The sequence below is a fragment of the Marmota marmota genome, unplaced genomic scaffold (genome assembly GCF_001458135.2).
Source record: "Marmota marmota marmota unplaced genomic scaffold, marMar, whole genome shotgun sequence".
NCBI classification, from domain to species: domain Eukaryota; kingdom Metazoa; phylum Chordata; class Mammalia; order Rodentia; family Sciuridae; genus Marmota; species Marmota marmota.
The window spans coordinates 6716359-6722358 of record NW_026000102.1 but is presented as its reverse complement, the minus strand read 5'-3'; the positions used below and the strand labels follow the sequence as shown (position 1 = coordinate 6722358).

Here is a 6000-nt window from a genome sequence, read left to right as displayed (position 1 = left end):
CCCGGTGTCCAGATGGGAGTCTCTCCCCAGCTCTGCTCCTGCTCACAGCCTGGAGCATGAGGGCCGCTCTGCAGGCAAGACAGCCAGCCAGACAGTCACTGGGCCCCAGAGGGGTGGGTTGAGGGGGTGTGTTCCAACCTCCTAGGAGCCCATTGGGATGATGTGTCCTGAACCCCAATAGAGATACCAGGGCTGTGGAGGGGACAGTGGGGGGCACTAGAGGGACAGTCCATGGGCCGTGGAGCTGGACTCAGCTTCCTGCAAGAGCAGCCTGAGGTGGAGGTGACAAGGTCCCCAGGGCTGCGGGAGGGGATGAGGGCCCTCGAGCGGCCCCTGGGTGAGGGGAGCCCTCCCGCCCTGCTGGCAGTCCTCAGAGGGAAAACCCTCCAGTGTATAAGAAACCTGCCTCTGTGTCCCCACCTGCATTGCAGGTGCCAATACAAGGGTGAGTCACAGCCACAACAGGGAACTGTGGGTTTGGTGCTTCCCCTGCTGTGAGTAATGCGGGTTGGGGACCCTTTTTTTTTGTATTTGGTGTCCATTTCCCCCATTTACAGGTGGGGAATTAGAAGTCCAGGAGATCAGTGAAGGGACAGAGACCAGAAGTGGGCGTCAGGCCACCCAGAGTGAGGCAGGGGGGGCCCCTGTAACAAAAGGCAGGCCGGCCAGAGAAAACAGCCCAGGTGAGGGACAGGAAGACCCAGAGAACCAGGGAACCCTGCGGTCACACCCCAAGTGAGCAGCAAGAGTGTGACGGGGCACAGGGGGGTCGCAGGGGAAGGCTGGAACGCAGCCTGTGGGTTCCCGTCAAGCTCTATGGGGCCCTGGGGGCCTCCCCTTCCTCCGGCGTGGGGCACTGAGAGCTCCAGAGGAAGGCTCCAGCCTTCCTGCATGGCCTGCTTCGGGGGTGGATGTGACAGTGAGACAGTGACCTTCCGGCTTCTGCAGGCTTTGTGCCATGTTTTGGGGCAGTGTGTCCTGCGCCCCACCCAGAGCCTGCGAGTTGTGGGTCCACCCTCCTGACTGCATGCTGCGGGATCTCTGGGGAGGCCTGAGCTGTGTCCCTCCCGTGAGCTGTGCACTTGGAGCTGCTTGTGGCTCACCTGAGAGCCCCTGAGGGAGGGCAGTGTAGCGGACACCAGGCGCCCAGGAAAGGCTGGCCCAGCCCATTCCTCCCCCACCAGACTAGCACAGACATCTGGGCATCCCCACCCCGCCTCCTGCCAGCCAGGAGGCAGGGCCTGGGCAGGGCACCCCATACAGCCCAGGCTCAGTCACCTTCCCAGAGTCACTGCATATTGGAAGGATTCAGCTCCTGCAGGGTCCCCGCCCAGTGGCAGCTGGCAGATCACACCCTGTGGCTCTAAGTGCCCCTGGGAAGGGACAGGGGCTATAATTGCTCACCTGCTGCTCTGAGGTGCCAGCCCTGGGGCTGTCTGGGGAAGCTCTGCTAATTGAGCAGGCTGCTCCTCCAGAGGGGTAGCATGCAGTTCACTGGGTCCTTCACAGTGGGCAGGGAAGCGCCCCTCTCCCCCTGCACCACTTCCTGGGACTATGGAGGTGACTTCCTGGCTGTGTTTCCTCCACTGGGTTCAGCAAGTCCTGGAGGATTGCAGCCTGCCCGCTCACCTGGGTGGTGCCCACCTGCGAGGCAGAGGCTGCTCTGCCAATGCACAGGCCTGGTGTTCCTGGCTCAGTTAGCCTGTGAGGGTTTCTGGCCATCGTGAGAGAACAGGGAGAGCAACCTGGGTCCTGTAGTGTCCTGCCCACCTGTGACATGGTGGGGGGTGGGCTTGTAGAATCCAGAGAGGCCTCAGGCAGCAGCTAAGAGGGTCTCACAGCAAAGAGGGGTCTCACTTCTGCAGAAAACCCAGCCGCCCTTCTGGATGTGTCGGCCATGAAGAGGAGGTGCATTCCTTGTTTGGAAGAGGGCACTTCTGGCTAAACTTGACAACCCAGGCCAGCAGGATTCAATAAGCAAGCCAACCCTCCACCAGCCTCTTTGGGGTCCTGGGAATTTGTGCCCTGCACAATGCAGGTTCCAGCTCACTCCCAAATTGCAGAGGGCCCTATTGGTCATGGAAACCAGAGGAGCAAACTGCAGACAACTCAGCCTTCTGCAAGACACTCACTCGCCTTAGACATGGGTCCTCCCTCCTGCCGACACCTCCTTTGCCTCCTGCTGTCAACGACTGTCAACAAACCCTAGTAATTAGAAGAGCCTCCTGTCATTTCTCTCTTCTGAGTAAGGCATGCTCCGGCTTGCTTCTGGGTCCTTAATTTTTGATCAGGGATGGCTCCTTGACTAATTATTTGGCAATAATGAGGGAGGAGAGACGAGGTTGTGAAAGTGTCCCTGAGCTTTCAGAAGGAAGCTGCAAATTTGAAAGGAGGCTTGGGTAAACAGGACGCTAATTGGATTAATGGGAAAATGATGAGTTCTGGTAAAAATAGCAAGACGGGCCGCTGGAAGATTGAGGTCAACGTAATTCTAGGAACACTGCCCCTCATCCGTTGGTGGGTTTTCAAAGGACTAGACCCACAGGAAGGGTCTGTGCTGGATGGTGAAATGGCAGCCACCACCCCAAACATGTATGATCCCAGGAAGACTCATGTGAGGAGACATGTGCGGATCACGGGGACGCGTGTGAATCTTGGGTATTGCCATTGTCTGACCCCTGAGTTCTTTTAAGAACCTTAACTTGCCAACTTCATCTTTCTTTGCTTGGTTGTGATGAAGACCCCTCCAGTTTCTGTTCTCCTAGTCCAACCCACTCTCGATGGCATTGGTGACAGCAGGTGACTCTGAGAAGGCGCCTGGGCCTGGCGGTGCGGTAGGAGTGAGATTACTTAGCCCGTCTGTAAGCTCTCTTTGAATTGCCGTGCCCTTGTCTGAGCCGCTCCCTGGGAGTTCACTGACAAAAATCCAGTGTCAGAAGTTGAGACAATCTGTGTGAGAGTGGCCAGCTCCCGGACCAGCAGAAGCCGGCTCAAGTGCCACCCTCCCACGTGGCCTGCCTAAGTTTTGCTTCCATGAGGTGAGGGGAGAACACCTCCCCTAAGGGGCAGCTCTGGGTAGTCTTATTGGGAAGCTAGTTGTGGGCAGGGCCCTTGGTGCCTCTCCTCACAGCTCCACAGCAAGACCCTAGGGTTCCTCTAAGGACTAATAGGGTTTTGCAAACTGGATGTGCCCTGCCCTCTATCCCTGGCCCCAGCACTACCCTATGGTTCAAATGAACTCCAGGCCCACCATCCCGAATCCCATACCCCAGGCCCCAGGCTTTGTCAGAGTTCATGACTTTTTGGCCCAGCCTGGTGGCACATACTGTGATCCCAGCAACTCAGAGCCTGAAGCAGAAGGATCTCAAGTTCAAGGTCAGCCTCAGCACCTTAGTGAAATCCTGTCTTAAAGTAAAAAATAAAAAACGACTGGGATATAGCTCAGTGGTTAAGCACCCCTGTGCTCCACCCCAGTACCTAAAAGAGAAAGAAAAAAGAATTCACATTAAAAAAAATTAACTTAGGTAAGTGAGACAGTATCCTATTTTATAACACAGCAAGGGGCTGGCAAACCCCCCAGTCAAGCTCGTTCCTATTTCTGCAGAGCACACGAGGGTGTTCACAGCTCACAGCCCATGACACACGGGGACCCTGAGGGCTGCCAGCTCCCAAAGACAGGGCCAGAACCAGAGTGGACCTCGGACCTTCTGAGCCTTTGAGTTCAGAGAACCAGAGCCGCTCAGGCCCAGTCCCTGCCCTTCAGTGGTGTCAGCTGTGACCGCAGGGTGCACCCTCAACGGCCTGAGGAGCCAGCGGCCAGGCAGCCTTGGCTCCTGCTACTCAGGGTCAGGTGGGGGCAGGTGGGACCCTGGGCAGGGTGGGGTGATCTGCCCTCCCTTTAGGAGCCTGTGCTTCCTTGGGTGCCACCAGGTGACCGGAAGCTTCCCCTTCTCAGGGTCCTAGCTTCATGCCATCCGCAAGGCCTCCTCAGGCAAGTCCACTCAGAACTGGAGTGAGCTTCCGGTCCTGTGGCCTGTGGTGGGGCAGGAAGCTGGGACAGTGGGCCACCACAGATTAGTTTCCCCAAGCTCGGGTGGGGACCCTGGAAGTCCTCTGTCTAGCGATAAAAACGTGGGCTTGGACATTCGGAATTCTGTAGTGTGGCACGCGCTGTGTGTGCAGGACAGACAGTGGAGCATCAGCAACTTCATGGCTTGACCTAATTTTTAAAAAGATGGACCTCTGGCTGTTGGAAGAACGCACCGGCACATTGCAGGTGAAATGATGGGATACGGAATTTGTCTTTAAATGCTCCAGGGGCAAAAGAGAATCTGGGAGACAGGCAGGTGCTGAGGGGGAGAGGGATCCTAGCTCCTCAGTTATTCTCTGTAGTTGCATGTGCCTGAAGACGTCTGCAGGGATGGAGCTGGAGCATCATGAAATGTGAAATACACCAGATTCAGGAGGCCAAGGGTCAGATGTTCTCTCTCATTTGTGGAAGCTGTAGAGGAAAAAAAAAAAAGAATAAAAATGGAATCTCATGAAAACAGAAGGGAGACCCGTAGAGTAGAGGAGGGGGTGGGGAGGGAGGAGTGGAGGGCAAGGGGAGGTACTGGGGACTGAGACTCACCAGACCGTGTTGTGTGCGTGCACCGCGCACCGTGAATCCCCTGTTATGTACAATTATGATGCACAAGTAAACACAACTTAAAAATTTCTACAAGGAGCAGAAACTTGGGTTGAGACTATCCCCCTCCCCCTGAATGCCCCACCTCCTGAGCTGGCTTTCTGGTGCAGTGGGAGCCTGTCTCCCAGGTCCCTGGGACAAGGGCGGGGCTGGGGGGGATCACAGTGTGCCTTGTGCTCTCCTGGTGGCAGGTCCCCAGCCCCAGGGCTCTGAGCCATGCTCCACCCCCTGGCACTGGCTGAGGCTGGCCACACTGCCGCCCAGCTTCCGTGAATCCAATGTCATCACCTAGGCGACCGGACGCTGCTGCCACTGCTGGTCTGCGGAGCCAGGAGCCCAAGGCCTCCCGGCCACCTCTGCCTGGCCCCACGGACTCTCCCGGGGCCCCAGCTCAGCCAAGGTAGGCGTGGGCTCTGCTGCCTCCTCCTGCCCCAGTGAGCAGCTCCACAGGTGCCCTGGGTTGTGGAGCCCCCTCCTCACTGCCTCCCACCGGTGGCCAGAACAAGGTGTGGTGTGGGCAAGGGTGTCAGGCGGGGCTGGTGGAGACCTGCCTGTAGCTCCCCTGAGGGGACAAGCCACTGTGGCGTGGTGCTTTTGAGAGCCATCCGTCCGCAGTCGGGTGGCAGGATTTCTCATGTGACCCTGAGCTGGGCAACAGGGCCAGGAGCAGAGTAGCTCTGGTGACACTTCCCCCTGAGACCTGCTGGAAACTCCCACCCCCTGCCAAGGGGGCACTGAGCAGCTGCCCAATGTGACTACATCCGGGCGCTGACCCTCCTGGAAGCCACCACAGCTCAGCCTCGTGGCCAGCCCAGAGTCCCCCAGCTCTCCCCAGCTCCCTCCTGTCCTGTGGCACTGCCAGGCCCTGGCCTCCCAGGCGCTCACCCACTGCCTCCAGCCAGACCAGTGTGTGCGCTCGGCCAGCCTGCTCCCTCTGCCTGCGTCCACCCAGCACTGCCGTCCTGCGCGGGGATGGACGCCCCGGCCAGGGAGTCACGCAGTCCCACCTGAGACGGGGGTCCTCTGGGGTGAGGAGGGCTGTGTGCTGTGGGCCCCCGTCCAAGTGCCGGTGGTGAGAGGTGGGTGGGGAAACCAGCTGCCCCTTCTGTCTTGTCCCCTCCTGGGACTCTGCTCAGTCCTGGCCTCTGCAGGCCTGCTGGATGGACCTGGTCTAGGGCCAGGGCTGGGGCCTTTCTGACTTGCTCTGTCCCTTCAGGTGTGTTTCCCTGCGGCTCTGAGGGTCTCATCCCTAGAGCAGGTGCTAGCAGGGCCAGTGAGAGCCGCGGGAACGTTCTGGATCCTCAGCACTTTCT

The 6000-nt window shown here is 58.5% G+C and overlaps 1 protein-coding gene across 1 annotated transcript in view; it reads left to right on the top strand.

Moving 5' to 3' along the window:
- The first annotated feature begins 4978 nt into the window (after nucleotides 1-4978).
- Tp73 (tumor protein p73) overlaps nucleotides 4979-6000 on the top strand; it is a 52601-nt gene continuing 51579 nt past the window's right edge. The window contains exon 1 of the mRNA XM_048783752.1: nucleotides 4979-5087. The gene's annotated coding sequence lies outside the window, so the exon portion shown is untranslated. The remainder of the gene's footprint in view (nucleotides 5088-6000) is intronic.